The sequence below is a fragment of the Tachyglossus aculeatus genome, chromosome 2 (genome assembly GCF_015852505.1).
Source record: "Tachyglossus aculeatus isolate mTacAcu1 chromosome 2, mTacAcu1.pri, whole genome shotgun sequence".
Lineage (NCBI taxonomy): Eukaryota > Metazoa > Chordata > Mammalia > Monotremata > Tachyglossidae > Tachyglossus > Tachyglossus aculeatus.
In genome coordinates, this window is record NC_052067.1 from 75825522 (window position 1) to 75843046 (window position 17525).

Below are 17525 nucleotides of genomic sequence, written 5' to 3' on the forward strand. Positions count from 1 at the left end.
TAATTACACTGAGCTGGTTATCCAGTGATGTTTTGTTCAGCTTGAAAAAAATCAATCAATTGTATTTATTGAGCGCTTACTTTGTGCAGAGCACTGCGCTAAGCGCTTTAGGAAATCTTTTGAATTTTTTTTATTTTTCTGAGCTTTTTTGATTTCCTGCATCTCTAGTGCATAACGATGTACTTTGGAAGTGAAATGACCCTATAGAATGAAAGAAAAAAAATGATTAGAAAGACCAGAATTCTTGCTTTTGTCAATTAGAAATTCTATGGAAGTTATCCTCAAGGTAACAAAGTAAATTAGTGACTTTGGTCAGGATTTATTCTGGGGTTAATGAATGAATATTTATTACTCTATTTATTTATTTTATTTTACTTGTACATATCTATTCTATTTTATTTTGTTAGTATGTTTGGTTTTGTTCTCTGTCTCCCCCTTTTAGACTGTGAGCCCACTGTTGGGTAGGGACTGTCTCTATATGTTGCCAACTTGTACTTCCCAAGCGCTTAGTACAGTGCTCTGCATACAGTAAGCGCTCAATAAATACGTTGATGATGATGATGATGAATTATCTTTGGATATATAGGAAATTCAGGGAGGTGTATTAAGTGAAACTAAATGTCCAAAGTTTAGTCATCAACAAATACCAGTCATCAACCTTTCTAAAAAGTAAAAATAAACCTGTTGTCAGGTTAGAGTTAGAGTCAGGATCAGGTTTAGTGTTAGGTCATGATATTAGGGTTAAAATAAGTTAAAATAAGTGTTAATGTTTGTTTTGTTCATAATTGTATTGTCTACATGTGATCATTAAGTGATTGATTTAGAGGCAAAATGCCTTTGGGAATTTAGTTATCAACAATCTGTTACATGGTCCTGACTGTGAATTTTATATCTGCATTTAAGTTTTAACAAGACCACTAGTAGAAGCATAAATGGCAACTGCACAGTAAATCTATTTGCCTAGAAAATAGCTGGTTGTGTCAGAATTGTGGGTGTCCAGTGTGATCTGTTCTCCGTCACTAATGGGGTGAAAGCAGAGCTATCGAATAGGCCCATCTTGCCAAAAAATGCAGCAAGGGACCCAGTTGCTTTCAGTAGGATACACTTTTGATGCTCCAGGAGGCTCTTCCAACTTGAAGGTGAGGAGCATAATCAAACTTAAGAATTGCCTACTCTATGCAGCTAATATATCCTTAAAGGTGGATACACCCGGCATGCACCCAGTAAGACATGCCCATAATTGCCAACTAGTTTGCAGTCATCCAGACACTATGGAGGGACAAGTCCAAAGATAACCCAGACATTGTGACCATCATCATCATCATCAATCGTATTTATTGAGCGCTTACTGTGTGCAGAGCACTGTACTAAGCGCTTGGGAAGTACAAGTTGGCAACATATAGAGACAGTCCCTACCCAACAGTGGGCTCACAGTCTAGAAGGGGGAGACAGAGAACAAAACCAAACATACTAATAAAATAAAATAGATAGAATAGATATGTACAAGTAAAATAAATAAATAAATAAATAGAGTAATAGATATGACCAATTTGCACCAGGGAAACCTTTCAGCCAACTCTCCTCCCCTTCCATCCAACACCATGGGGATGGAGTCCCCCTCCTGCAAAAGTCAAGGGTGGGTCCAAAATGAGACCCATATAACCTTGAGTCCCAATGAACCTGATAGCACCCAATCATCATCATCATCATCAATCGTATTTATTGAGCGCTTACTATGTGCAGAGCACTGTACTAAGCGCTTGGGAAGTACAAATTGGCAACATATAGAGACAGTCCCTACCCAACAGTGGGCTCACAGTCTAAAAGGGGGGACAGAGAACAAAACCAAACATACTAACAAATGTGGACTAGGCTACTGTTCCCTTGCTCTCTACTCCCCAAACCTGAACAGTCCTCCCGAACCTCAAGAACTCTGGGAAGACTGTGGCCATTCCTAATGTAATAATAATAATGTAATAATGGCATTTGTTAAGCGCTTACTATGTGCAAAGCACTGCTCTAAGCGCCGGGGGGGATACAAGGTGATCAGGTGGTCCCACGTGGGGCTCACAGTCTTAATCCCCATTTTTTACAGATGAGGGAACTGAGGCTCAGAGAAGTTAACTGACTTGCCCAAGGTCACACAGCAGACATGTGGCAGAGCTGGGATTCGAACCCATGACCTCTGACTCCCAAGCCCGGGCTCTTTCCACTGACCCACGCTGCTTCTCTAATTGGAGACTGTTTCCTAGAGTACTGAGTAGCCTCAAGGACATCCAACTCCGATTCCACCCACACCTGGGCAGCCTCACCAGACCTGCAGGACACCACAGGCTGGAATTCTGCCTTTTCGACCTCTTGACCACTGGGGAGGCCTCTGTGCTTTTTTCCCTTTTTAATGGCATTTTTGTTAAGTGCTTACTATGTGCAAAGCACTGTTCTAAGCGCTGGGGAGGTTACAAGGTGATCAGGTTGTCCCACGGGGGGCTCACAGTCTTAACCCCCATTTTACAGATGAGGTAACTGAGGCACAGAGAAGTTAAGTGACTTGCCCAAAGTCTCACAGCTGACAATTGGCGGAGCCGGGATTTGAACCCATGACCACTGACTCCAAAGCCGGGCTCTTTCCACTGAGCCAAGCTGCTTCTCTATAGCCTGTTTACTTGGAGCAGTGGGAAGCCTAAGAACTTCCCTTTACAAGAACTTGTCTTGCCATTTGTTTTCTTGGTTTGTTGACTCAGTTGCTTGTTGTGTACAATCCTTAGTTATTACTGTGTTTATCTCTCTATTTCCACCTAGACTGTGAGCCCTGTGCAGAACAGATGCTGTCTAATCTGTTATATTTGTATTGATCCCAGCACTGAGCACTGTGCTAAACGCACAGTAAGCAAACAATACGTGCCATAACTAAATACCTTTTTAGTGACTTATTTTCATGGTCTTTAGATGGCTTAATCTACTATCGTTGTGATCAATTATTAACATGCCTCAGAAAGTTGGAAGCATGACTTGTGGAAGCAGTTTAGCCTAGTGGAAAGAGCAAGGGCCTAGGAATCAGAGGACCTGGGTTGTAAGTCTACCTCTGCTCCTTACCTGCTGTGTGACCTTGAGCAAGTCATTTAACTTCCCTGTGCCTCAGTTTCTTCAACTATAAAATGGATTTGATTCTTAGACTGTGAGTCTCATGTGGGACAGGGACTATGTCCAACCTGATTACCTGTATTTCTCCAGTGCTTATAATAACAATAATAGCAATAACTGTTATATTTGTTAAGCACTTACTATGTAAGCTCACCTCCTCCAGGAGGCCTTCCCAGACTGAGCCCCCTCCTTCCTCTTCCCCTCCCCATCCCCCCCGCCCTACCTCCTTCCCCTTCCCACAGCACCTGTATATATGTTTGTACAGATTTATTACTCTATTTTACTTATACATATTTACTATTCTATTTATTTTATTTTGTTAATGATGTGCATCTAGCTTTACTTCTCTTTATTCTGATGACTTGACACCTGTTCACATGTTTTGTTTTGTTGTCTGTCTCCCCCTTCTAGACTGTGAGCCAGTTGTTGGGTGGGGACCATCTCTATATGTTGCCAACTTGTACTTCCCAAGCGCTTAGTACAGTGATCTGCACACAATAAACACTCAATGAATATGATTGAATGAATGAATGAATGAATGTGCCAGGCATTGTACTAAACACAGGGGCAGATACAAGATAATCTGGTCAGACACAGTCCCTGTCCCACTTATGGCTTGCAGTCTTAATCCCCATTTTACAGATGAGGTAGCTGAGGCACAGAGAAGTGAAGTGACTTGTTCAAGGTCACACAGCAGACAAGTAACAGAGGTGGGTTTAGAACTCAGGTCATGTGAGGGTCAAGCCTGTGCTTTCTCCACTAGGCCATGCTGCTTCTGCTGCTTACTTAGATCAGTGATTGGCACATAGTAAGCACTTAAGCACCATTAAAAAATGTTGGGTATTACCTGGGGAAATAGGATTTCAAGAGGGCTTTGAACATGGGGAGGGATGTCACATAAATAATTCGAAAAGAGAGGGAGTTCCTGGAAGGATATAGTGTAAGAGTTGCAAGGTGGAAGAGTAGAGAATGAGGTACAGCTAGAAAATGAGCTTGGGAAAAGCAAAGAGTATTAACTGGGAGGTAGTGAGTGAAGAGAGATTATATGTAATATGTAATTTATTACTAGGTAATTTATCGTTCATGATTTATTCTTATTGTTCTATATACCTCTATTCCCCCATTTAGATTATGAGCTCCTTGTAGGACTGGGATGGTGTCTTGCTTATATTATCATGATGCTTTTTTATGTTTTATGGTTCTTAGGTATAATAATGAAATGTATTAATATTAGTTATTTTTGTGATTATGGAAAGTTAAATGCTGCCATAGAATTCTACTACCGAGGCTGCATTGCAGCACACTGTCTTATGATGCAGTGCTAGACAAGGAAGTAGAAAATAGAATCAAGTATGATAGGCTATCCTTTTGGAGAATGTCAGGCAAAGTGTATTAGACCTCAGGCCAAACTGAAGGCCTACAGAACTCCTATTCAGTTCTGTGACATTCTCGCAGTTGCGAGAGCTGAACTCCCAAAGATGTGACACACGACTCTGCAAATTTCCATCAGTGTCGCTTATAAACCATCTGCGACGTAAATTGGAAGGAAAAGATCCTGAAAAACAAAATCTTGGAACAAAGTCAGTCCCCCAGCATTGGAACTGTGCTCATCTTGACCCAGCTTCACTCTATAGAATATATGAGGAGAACAGATGAGAAGAGTAACCACAAAGCTGCTACTTGGTGAGTTGGAAAGGGACAATCAAAAACTGATAATGATCATCAATCATCAATCGTATTTATTGAGTGCTTACTATGTGCAGAGCACTGTACTAAGCGCTTGGGAAGTACAAATTGGCAACATATAGAGACAGTCCCTACCCAACAGTGGGCTCACAGTCTAAAAGGGGGAGACAGAGAACAAAACCAAACATACTAACAAAATAAAATAAATAGAATAGATATGTACAAGTAAAATAAATAAATAAATAAATAGAGTAATAAATATGTACAAACATATATACATGTATATACAGGTGCTATGGGGAAGGGAAGGAGGTAAGATGGGGGGATGGAGAGGGGGACGAGGGGGAGAGGAAGGAAGGGGCTCATTGATGATAAGAGCAAACAAGAGTAATGATAAGAGTAATGATAAGAGTAAGATAAGATAATGATAAGATAATGATAATGATAAGTAATAATAAGATAAGAGTAATGATAAGAGCAAAGCTTCAGGTAATACGGCACTATGGCTGGAAACTGGGAGACAGCTGTGGCAAACAAATATTCCATAGCTCTTTAATACCATCATGAGTCATTTTAGTGTCCTGTTTGTGGGTACAGACAGGATGAGTAGAACTATCTGCAAATAACTTATTAGTAATTGCTTGAAATTTAATGAACTGGGATTATATTTTTTCAGTAGGTTGTACATTGTCTTGAGGGGATAACAGATATTTGATAGGGAACTTGAAGGGAATTTAATTTCCATTTTATGAGGAGTCCATTAGAAACCATGAATGGTGTTAGTAAGAGGAGCCAGCTTCACTCTGTTGAAGAGGGGAAGATCAGGCTCCATTAATCAATCATATTTATTGAGCACTTACTGTGTACAGAGCACTTTCCTAAATTCCTGGAAGCGTACAATATAACAGAGTTGAATGTAATGAAACACATTGGCAGGGTTCTGTGACACTGTATCAGTGGGCAGAATATATAAACTGAGAGCAGTGTGGTCTAGTGGAAAAAGCATGGGCCTTGGAATCAGAAGGACCTGGGGTCGCTTAACTTTTCTGTGCCTCAGTTGCCTCAACTGTAAATTGAGAATTAAATAGCTATTCCCCCTCTTACGTAGTCTGTGAGCCCTGTGTGGGACAGGAACTGTGTTCAATTTAATTAACTTGCACCTACTGCAGTGCTTAGAACAGTGCTTGATGCATAGAAATTTCTTAACAAATACAACGAAAAAACTGTGGGATTTGTTCAGCACTCATTATGTGCCAAACAATGTACTAAGCACTGGGTAGATATAAGAAAATTAGGTGAGACACAGTCCCAATTCCACAGGCTTAGGGTCAAGTAAGTGAGAAGCAGCGTGGCTCAGTGGAAAGAGCACGGGCTTTGGAGTCAGTGGTCATGGGTTCAAATCCTGGCTCCGCCACCTGTCAGCTGTGTGACTTTGGGCAAGTCACTTAACTTCTCTGGGCCTCAGTTACCTCATCTGCAAAATGGGGATTAAGATTGTGAGCCACACGTGGGACAACCTGATCACCTTGTATCCCTCCAGCGCTTAGAACAGTGCTTTTCACATAATAAGCGCTTTAATAAATGTCATTAAAAAAAGTAGGAAGGAGAACAGATATTTCATCCCCATTTTAACTATGAGGAAACTGAGGCAGAGAGAAGTTAAGTGACTTGCCCAAGGTCACACAGCAGGAAAGAGCACATTGCACTAGGCCATGCTGCTTCTCTTAGGGGTGCATGGTGTTGCCTTGTGTTCATTGTAATAATTATAGGTGGCCAAACTATTGGGCCATCTGATGGACAGAGGTCAAGCACTCCCTGGGGTCTGCCAGGGAATCAGTAGCTACTGCTTCCTCTCTCTAAAATCAATCAATGGTATTTATTGAGCTCTTAATTTGTTCAGAGCACTGTATTAAGTGCTTAGGAGAGTACAGTACAGTAGAGTCGGTGGACATATTCCCTGCCCACAAGGAACTTTTACAGTCTGGAAGGGGAGACAGACATTAAAATACACTGCAGATCGAGGAAATGGGAGTTGATAAGGATATGTACATAAACGTCGAGGGTCTGAGGGAGGGGTGAATATCAACTGCTTAAGGGTACATATACAAGTACTTAGGTGAGGCCAAAGTGGGTAGGTTGGATTGTTGTAGGAAATCAGAGAGGTGAGGTAGGAAGGAGGGAGCTGATTGAGTGCCTTAAGGTCCATGGTAAGGAATGCACTGTACAAAACATATTAACAAAATGAAATAAATAGAAGAAATATGTACAAATAAAATAAATAAATAGAATAATAAATGCGTACAAACATATATACATATATACAGTTTTGATGTGGAGGTGGATGGGCAACCATCTGAGGATTTTGAGGAATGAGGAGATACTGACTGAACAGTATCTCAGAAAATATCTCAGTTTTTCAGAAAAGTAATCCAGTCAGGTGAATGGACTGGAGAGGAGACTAACAGGAGGAGGGAGATCAGTAGTCAAGGTGCTTGACTCAGTGTTGTGGTTCATTCATTCATTCATTCATTCATTCATTCATTCAATCGTATTTACTGAGCACTTACTGTGTGCAGAGCACTGTACTAAGCGCTTGGGAAGTACAAGTTGGCAACATATGGAGACGGTTCCTACCCAACAGTGGGCTCACAGTCTAGAAGGGGGAGTCAGAGAACAAAACAAAACATATTAACAAAATAAAATAAATAGAATAAATATGTACAAATAAAATAAATAAATAGAGTAATAAATACGTACAAACATATGTACATATATACAGGTGCTGTGGGGAGGGGAAGGAGGTAAGGGGGAGATGGAGAGGAGGAGGAGGGGGAGAAGAAGGAGGGGGCTCAGTCAGGGAAGGCCTTCTGGAGGAGGTGAGCTGTTTGGATGGAGCGGGAGGAGTAGATTCTAAAGATGTAAAAATAGAACCCGCAGTCACTGAGAGAGAAGGATAAACAAGAATTTTGTTGTGGATGCCCAAAGAAATGCTCTTTCACCAGGTGGAAAGTATGTATTTGCCATTGTTATGGTGGTGGTTGGTCTCTGTGTTGCTAATTTATTGGGTGAATCTAGAGGAGATCAAATGCAGCTTAGTTAGCAGAAGATGGTCCTTTAGATTTTCTTAATGCCTTGGAAACCTGAAGTTAATGTTAAACAAGTTGAGGAACAGGAGTCATAAGAATGAGAATGATTTTCAGAAGTACATTTTCCCTAATTTCTGATAAATGTCAAAGCTGGTCTTTTCTACTTCTGGATTAACCAAGGGCTTTGATTCTAGGTGTCCCAAGTCATGCCAGAAGTAATCATTTCCTTCATAAGTAATTTCCTCTTGGTTTTCCAATTTTGGGAATTCACCAGGGATGGATGGAAACTCCTCTCCCTTCTGTTCCTATACCCCGATCCCAGCCCTGGGATAGCTGGGATCTAGCCCCAGTTCCCAGAAGTTAGCTTTCCCGACCCCTCCCCACATCCTAAATTTGTTTTCCTCTCTCCCCAGCCCTCACCCCAACTATTCCATATTACTATTCATGTCTGCTTTGTTTTAACAGCTCCATGTTTCTGAGTTCTGCTAAAATGTGATCTCATTGTGGGTGGGGAATGTGTCTGCTTATTGCTGTATCATACTCTCCCAGGCACTTAGTACAGTGCTCTGCACACAGTAAGTGCTCAATAAATTTGATTGAATGAATGAATGAATTCCCACAAGGACCTTGCTGATCCTCTGTCACCCTGGTCACTTATACGACTGGCATTGCCCACTTTCTGGGGTGGCAAGATGGGACTAGACCAGAGTTCAATGTGGAGAGTGCAGGAGGCAAAGGAAATGGAGGCAGAGGAGGAGAAGAGGTAGAGAAGTTGTTCAGAGCAGCCCCCATTTCTTTCCCCCATACCCTTTTCTGCTACTGTCCTTTGCTCTTCTCCCATCTCACTCTAGTTCATCCCTAACTTCCCAGCTCTGCAGATGCAGAAGGTGGGGTGTCACCAGGGATATAGGTGGGGAGAAAAATGGCAGGGGTAGCAAGGTCCCCAGTGAATTCCAGTGGTATTGAAGCTATTGTAAAAATTGTTAGAAAAATAAAAATAGAATGGAGAGGAGTGGGGAAGCAGCAAGACACGGAGTGAGTTTGGAGGGCAAGAAAGTAGTAGGAATGGGGAAAGGCGGGTTTGGATATGTTGCAGGGAGAGGAGCTAGCTTTATGCATCTTGGCAGGAAAGAATTTGTACGGGTAATTGAAGCTCTTCATCCACATAGAGAGCAACTGCAGCCTGAAGGAAGACAGAACTCATGCTGAAGTTGGCAATTTTACCTTAAAACAGAAAGTGCTTGTCCTCAAAATGATTTTTATTATTGCTGGACTAATTTCTCTCGAACCCTGGAATGGTAGACTTGCGATAATTTGCTTTGCTGGATTTGAATGTAAATGTGTACTGATTTTCAACTAATTACTTTCAAACTTGACAAAAAACATTTATAGTTATATATGTTGAGGAATTTATATAGTTTGTTTTTCTTCTTCCATTATGTCGTGCTCCTGAGATATTAGAAAACATCCCAGAGTTGCACCTGCAGAAAGTGATGCTAATGTGTTTCATGTGAAAAATGGAAACCAGTAGGAAGGATTTATTGAGGAGTTTGTTAGGAGTACAGCTGCTTTCCCAAGGGCTTTTTGGGAATGAATGTTCTTTGGAAGGGACTGGAATTACTGTTTGCCATTATTGGGAAATATGTCACCGCTCTATTCAGCTCAAAAATCCTTGGGTTGGAGACTGGAAGAGAAGGTTCCTGGACAATGTGGCCAAACAACCCAGTTGTCCTGTAACACAAGCATTGCATTCTGCAAAAGCTTACATAAGGAAAGTTCACATTTATAGGACTCCCCCTGAATGGGCTCAGCCAATTCTTCCAAAGTGACATAGCACAGTACCTAGACAGACATTAATTGCTGGGGGAACATACTCTAATTATCCAAAACATACAGTTAAAACATATGTTCTAGCAGGACTGAGTGCATTTTTATAATACCAGTGAGACCATTGAAGTTTCACAAGCATAAAAGTCTCCCCTGAAATCCACAGGACTCTATCTTTGGGTGGAGGAGAAAATAAAATATCATAATAATTGTGGTATTTGGTAAGGACTTACTATGTGCCAAGCACTGTACTAAGAACTGGGGTGGACATGAGATCATCAGGTCCCACATGGGGCTCACTGCCTAAGTAGGAGGGAGAGCAGGTACTGAATCCCCATTTTCCAGATGAGGGAACAGTAGCCCAGAGAAGCTAAGTGACTCAACCAAGATCATGCAGCAAGTATATGGCAGAGCTAGGATTAGAACCCAGGTCCTCTGCCTCCGAGGCCTGTGCTTTTTGCACTAGGCCACAGTGCTTCTAGGTATTGTGCTTCTTGCTCTCAGGGATAATAATAATAATAATAATAATAATAATAATAATAATAATAATGGCATTTATTAAGTGCTTACTATGTGCAAAGCACTGTTCTAAGTGCTGGGGGGATACAAGGTGATCAGATTGTCCCACGTGGGGCTCACAGTCTTAATCGCCATTTTACAGATGAGGTAACTGAGGCTCAGAGAAGTGAAGTGATTTACCCAAAGTCACACAGCTGACAACTGGCAGAGCTGGGATTTGAACCCATGACCTCTGACTCCAAAGCCCGTGCTCTTTCCCCTGAGCATCTCTTGAAAATAAAACTATATTTTTATATTTATACATTCACATATATATATATATATTACATATTTATATATTATATGAAAATAAAAACATATGTATATATTTTTACCAGGGGCAAATTAAGGCAAACTCCCTCCCTCTTCCTCCTCACACTGGTTAGATTATTTTCTAATCCCTTCTTGCCTACGAAAGACTATTCCCTTCTTCAGTCTTTGAAATAAGAAACAAAGGCTGCTTAGCCAGACCTGGAGGTGTGCACTCATCTTGGTGCCCTTAAACAACTTTGTCTAACAGTGTGCCTGCCCCAAACAGTACATGTCAACACACGAGTTACCTTCAGGCATATAGTTCAAGGTCTCAGACTAGGTGGGGGTGGCCCTCAATAATAAAAAAAATGGGAGGTGGGCTGCAGCTGCTGGCAATGAAAACAAGGTGGAAAACCAGTACGGTCTAAGGGATAGTGCACGGGCCTGGAAATCAGAAGGACCTCCTCATGCTTTGTTTTGTTGTCTGTCTCCCCCTTCTAGACTGTGAGCCTGTTGTTGAGTAGGGACCGTCTCTATATGTTGCCAACTTGTACTTCCCAAGCGCTTATACAGTGCTCTGCACACAGTAAGTGCTCAATAAATATGATTGAATGAATGAATGAATGAATGACCTGGGTCCTAATCCTGACTCCGTCATTTGTCTGCTGTGTGACCTTGGGCAAGTCACTTAACTTCTCTGTGCCTGCTCCCCCATCTGTAAAAATGAGGATTAAGACTTTGAGTCCCACGTCCAACCCGATTAGCTAGTATCTATCCCAACACTTAATGCAGTGTCTGTCACTTAACAAATATCACAAAACAAATGACCCGGGTAATGATCTGGGGATAGGGACAGGAACTGCAGCTTCTCCCCAGCCAGAACTCATCAATCAGTCGTTGTCATTTATTGAGCACTTATTGTGTTTAGAGCACCATACTGGGAAGAGTAATACAGTAAAATTGGTAGAGGAGCAACGTAGCTCAGTGGAGAGAGCTTGGGCTTGGGAGTCAGAGGTTGAGAGTTCTAATCCCGGCTCTGCCACTTGTCTGCTGCGTGACCTTGGGCAATTCACTTCACTTCTCTGGGCCTCCGTTCCCTCATCTGTAAAATGGGGATTAAGACTTGTGAGCCTCACGTGAGACAACCTGATTATCTTGTGTCTACCCTAGTGCTTGGCACATAGTAAGTGCTTAACAAATACCAACATTATTATTATTATTATTAGACACAATCCCTGCCCACAAGGAGCACAGCAACTAGAGGGAGGATCTTAGGCTACAACACTGGCATATGCCGCTGGAGCAGTAAGCATAGACCCCACCCAAACTCCAGAACATCCCGCTCAATCTCCTCACTACAGCCAGAGACAAGCCACTTCTCTGCAGGAGCAGATGGTGTTGTAGATGACTAGCCGGCTGTTGGTCAAACTGCAGGTGGGCCTTGTGCTGTAGCCTTAGATGAAGCCATTGCCACAACAGGAACGGTCTTCACCACCTTCAAAAACTAGCTATTTTTCAGGATCAGTGGAAATAGCTCGGGCTTGGGAGTCAGTGGTCATGGGTTCAAATCCCTGCTCCACCAATTGTCAGCTGTGTGACTGTGGGTAAGTCACTTCACTTCTCTGTGCCTCAGTTACCTCATCGGTAAAATGGGGATTAAGACTGTGAGCCCCATGTGGGACAACCTGATCACCTTGTAACCTCCCCAGCGCTTAATGTTTTGCACATAGTAAGTGCTTAATATATGCCACTATTATTATTATTATTATTATTATTATTATATATCTTACACTGCTATTTGTAATGCTATTTCACATTCTTTCTCCCCTATGATGGGCATCTGCCCATCTCATGGCTCTTCATTCAGAAATCTTCACTACCGACGGCATAGCTGCTGCAGCAGTCCTTCCCCTTCTTAGAGCTCTGGAACTCCTGATTCACAGAACTGTGCTTTATTTAGAGAAGCAGCGTGGCTCAGTGGAAAGAACTCGGGCTTGGGAGTCAGAGGTCATGGGTTCAAATCCCGGCTCCACCAATTGTCAGCTGTGTGACTTTGGGCAAGTCACTTCACTTCTCTGGGCCTCAGTTACCTCATCTGTAAAATGGGGATTAAGACTGTAAGCCACCCCATGGGACAACTTGATCACCTTGTAACCTCCCCAGTGCTTAGTACAGTGCTTTGCACATAGTAAATGCTTAATAAATGCCATTATTATTATTAATTATTATTATTATTATTATTATTATTATTATCTCCTGGGCTAGCAGGGGGGCTGTGAAGGACAGTGAAAGTGAATGACACATGCAGACACACACACTCACACACACATATGTATATATACATATATACACACACAAATATATGTATTTATATATATATTATATTCATTCACTCATTCATATATTTATATATACATAGAGAAGCAGTGTGGCTCAGTGAAAAGAGCCCGGGCTTTGGAGTCAGAGGTCATGGGTTCAAATTCCGGCTCTGCCAATTGTCAGCTGTGTGACTTTGGGTAAATCACTTCACTTCTCTGTGCCTCAGTTACCTCATCTGTAAAATGGGGATTAAGACTGTGAGCCCCATGTGGGACAACCTGATCACCTTGTAACCTCCCCAGCGCTTAATGTTTTGCACATAGTAAGTGCTTAATAAATGCCATTATTATTATTATTATTATTATTATTATCATATATCTTACACTGCTATTTGTAATGCTATTTCACATTCTTTCTCCCCTATGAGGTAAGCTCCTTGTTGGCGGGGGATGTGTCTGTTATATTGTTCACTTCCAAGCACTTTGTACAGTGCTCTGCACACAGTAAGAGCTCAATAAATATCACTGACTGACTAATGGGAACAAGATTGGCAGGAAAGAGAGGATGAAAGTGGCTTTGTGCAAACCACTAAGCACCATAATCAATTTTTTTCAGGCAGGGAGACTTCACCATCACCATCCCAAAGAGATGTAATTTGTTTAACTGTTTATTTTATATTCGGTATATTCAGTGACCCTTTTTCCAGTATTGGGATTATACCAATGAAATTTGAAACAGGCTCTTCCTTCCATTGCCATAAAAATGAAATTAACTAAGTTGTAGAAAAGATTTACAGCAACGAGTGCCCTTCGGATTAGTTCAGTGCCCAGGGACACATCCTCTGATGGTTCTTTTGAATTGATCATTCTTTTCTCTTTCAAAGATGTTCATGCATCAAAACCTTGCGTCAATGATGCCTACAGAATAAAACGGGATTTCCCAGGAGGAAAATGTGATGAATTATTTGATAAATTCTGATTTCTTACCCAAATTCCACTTGAAACGGGAACATTTCATCTATCTTCTAAACACTGCAGCTGTTGCTCTTATTCACACTATCAAAACATGTATAAGTGATTAGAATTAATGGCTAAGATCTAAAGCAACCTAATTTTCATAACAAACAAGAAATTCAGGGATGGATGCACTATCTTCAACGTTGAGAGCTCTCATTGTCTTGTTTGACATTTGTATTCTTCTAAGGCACATCTATATTGGTTTCCTCATTAGAGCCTGACCGATTTAATGTAATCAGCTTTCACTATTATCACTCAGCCCGATTTCAGCAGAAACGTGAAATGGTTGTAAGTCAAATCAAAGCCAACAGGGAGACAATTAAAAGGCAAAAGGCTCTGTGGTTGGGAATGGGACAGTTTCCATCCATCAAAGGGATTTTTCAACATTTTTATCAGCTCCGCTAGCAGATCTAGCACCCTCAGGTCAGAAGAGCAGGATTTGTTGGAAGGACTAGTTCCGGACTGGTTTTCTTGTAGCTACTCCAGCAATCAATCAATCAATCAATCATATTTATTGAGCACTTACTGTGTACGGAGCACTGTACTAAGCGCTTGTGAAGTATAAGTTGGCAACATATAGAGACAGTTCCTACCCAACAGTGGGTTCACAATCTAAAAGGGGGAGACGGAGAACAAAACCAAAGGAGTCAGGAGGCCATGAGTTCTACTCCCGGCTCCACCACTTGTCTGCTGGGTGGCCTTGGACAAGTCACTTCACTTCTCTGTGCCTCAATTACCTTATCTGTAAAATGAGGAATGAGACTTTGAGCCTAACGTGGGACAGGGTCTGTGTCCAACCCGATTTGCTTGTATCCACCCCAGTGCTTAGTACAGTGCCTGGTACATAGTAAGCACTTAACAAATACTATCATTATTATTACCTAGTAAGCACTTAGCCGATACCACAGTTGTTATTATTAGGAGTTAAACGTGGCAGACATTGGCTTAGCCTTTGGGGTTTCAGCCCAAGGAGAGAAGGACACCTCAGCCTTGGAATGGAGAAAGCTCTCTGGGCTCGCTATTGCAATCTCCCAGAGAGCTCTAAGTGCCTCAGAAGAGCATGTCTTTGACTTGGCTGGCTGGTTAAGCATGCCAACCCACGGGGATCCCACTAGACCCCCGGTCCTGGAATACCCTCCCTCTGCCCATCCTCCAAGCTAGCTCTCTTCCTCCCTTCAAGGCCCTACTGAGAGCTCACCTCCTCCAGGAGGCCTTCCCAAACTGAGCCCCCTCCTTCCTCTCGCCCTCCTCCCCCTCTCCATCACCCTGGCCTTACCTCCTTCCCTTCCCCGCAGCACCTGTATATATGTTTATATGTTTGTACATATTTATTACTCTTTATTTATTTATTTATTTTACTTGTACATATCTATTCTATTTATTTTATTTTGTTAGTAGGTTTGGTTTTGTTCTCTGTCTCCCCCTTTTAGACTGTGAACCCACTGTTGGGTAGGGACTGCCTCTATATGTTGCCAACTTGTACTTCCCAAGCGCTTAGTACAGTGCTCTGCACACAGTAAGCGCTCAATACATACGATTGATTGATTGATAGGATCTCCTCATCTGCAAGTGGAGTTCAGCCGTTTTTCCTCCCAGCATAAGGAGCAGCGGCAGTGTGGCCACTTCGAGAGATGGAATTCCTACAGAGAAGCAGCTTGGCTTAGTGTCCAGAGCACAGTCTAGGGAATCAGAGGACATGGGTTTAATCCCAGCCATGAGCAAACCACTTAACTTCTCTGTGCCTCAGTTACCTTATCTGTAAAATGGGGATTAAGACTGTGAGCCCCACGTGGGACAACCTGATTACCAAGCCACTTAACTTTTCTGCATCTCAGTTACTTCATCTGTAAAACAGGATTTAAGATGGTGAGCTGCACGTGGGTTAACCTGATTACCAGGCCACTTAACTTTTCAGCACCTCAGTTACTTCATCTGTAAAACGGGGATTAAGACACCTAGCCCCACGTGGGACAACCTGATTATCTTGTATCTACCCCAGCACTTAGAACAAGGGTTCATTCATCCAATCGTATTTACTGAGCACTTACTGTGTGCAGAACACTGTACTGACACATAGTAAATGCTTAACAAATACCACAATTATTATTATTCATTCAGTTGCAATTATTGAGGGCTTACTGTGTGCAGAGCACTGTACTAAGCGCTCAAAAAGTGCAACCCAACAATAAAAAGGGACAATCCCTGCCCACAAAGGGCTCACAGTCTAGCTATAGGATTACAAGTGAATGGTGGCATCAGCCCTAGGCAGACATGGGGACAACTCAGGGGTCGGGGAAGAGGTGGAGGCAAATCTCCCATGCTGGAGAAGCAGCGTGGTTTAGTGGAAGGAACACGGGCTTGGAAGTTGGAGGTCATGAGTTCTAATCCCAGCTCTGCCACTTGTCAGCTGCGTGACTTTGGGCAAGTTACTTCACTTCTCTGGGCCTCAGTTACCTCATCTATAAAAGGGGAATGAAGATCGTTAGCCCCACGTGGGACAACCTGATGTCCTTGTTTCTACTCCAGCGCGTAGAACAGTGCTTGGTACGTAGTGAGCGCTTAACAAATGCTATTATTAAAGCTATTATTAACCCTAGCGGCGGCCCCTCGCCCCTCTAGATGCCAGGGTTGTATCCTGGTGTTTCCCAGCATCGCGGACTAGCCACTCTTGTTGGAGGAGTCTATACTTCACTCTGCTTCCTGAATCATCTTTGTACAGAAATGCACTGGGCATGTCATTTCCCTCCTCAAAAATCTCCAGTGGTTGCCTGTCAACCTACTAATCAAGCAAAAACTCCTCACTCTCAGCTTCAAGGCTCTCCATCACCTCGCGCCCTCCTACCTCACCTCCCTTCTCTCCTCCTACAGCCCAGTCCAAACCCTCTGCTCCTCTGCTGCTAACCACCTCACTGTGCCTCGTTCTCACCTGTCCCGCCATCGACCCCTGGCCCATGTCATACCTCTGGCCTGGAATGCCCTCCCTCCACACATCCGCCAAACCAACTCTCTTCCTTCCTTCAAAGCCCTACTGCGAGCTCACCTCCTCTAGGAGCCCTTTCCAGACTGAGCCCCTCCACTTTTCCTCTCCTCCTCCCCTCCTCATTGCCCCCCTCCCTCTGCCCTACCCCCTTCCCCTCCCCACAGCACTGGTGTGTATTTGTACATATTTATTACTCTATTTATTTTATTAATGATGTGGTCCAGCGCTAAGAACAGTGCTTGGCACATACTGAGCCCTTAACAAATACCATTATTATTATTATTATTACATAGCTATAATTCTATTTATTCTGATGCTATTGACACCTGTCTACTTGTTCTGTTTCGTTGTCTGTCTCCCCCTTCTAGACTGTGAGCCCGTTGTTGGGTAGGGACCGTCTCTATCTGTTGCCGACTTGTACTTCCCAAGGGCTTAGTCCAGTGCTCAGCACACAGTCAGCGCTCAATAAATGGGTGAATGAAGGAACAAGGAGCTCTCCGGCTGCGCCCTAGTGAGTTGGCCAGCTCCTCCCCGCGGAGGCGGGTCGGGACCAACGCATATAGGGACGCCCCGAGAGCGGGAAGGAGAAGTGCCCCCCTCTACCCGGGCCGAGGGGCAGAGGCGGAGTTGGCAGCAGGTTGGACAGCTCCGAGACGCGCC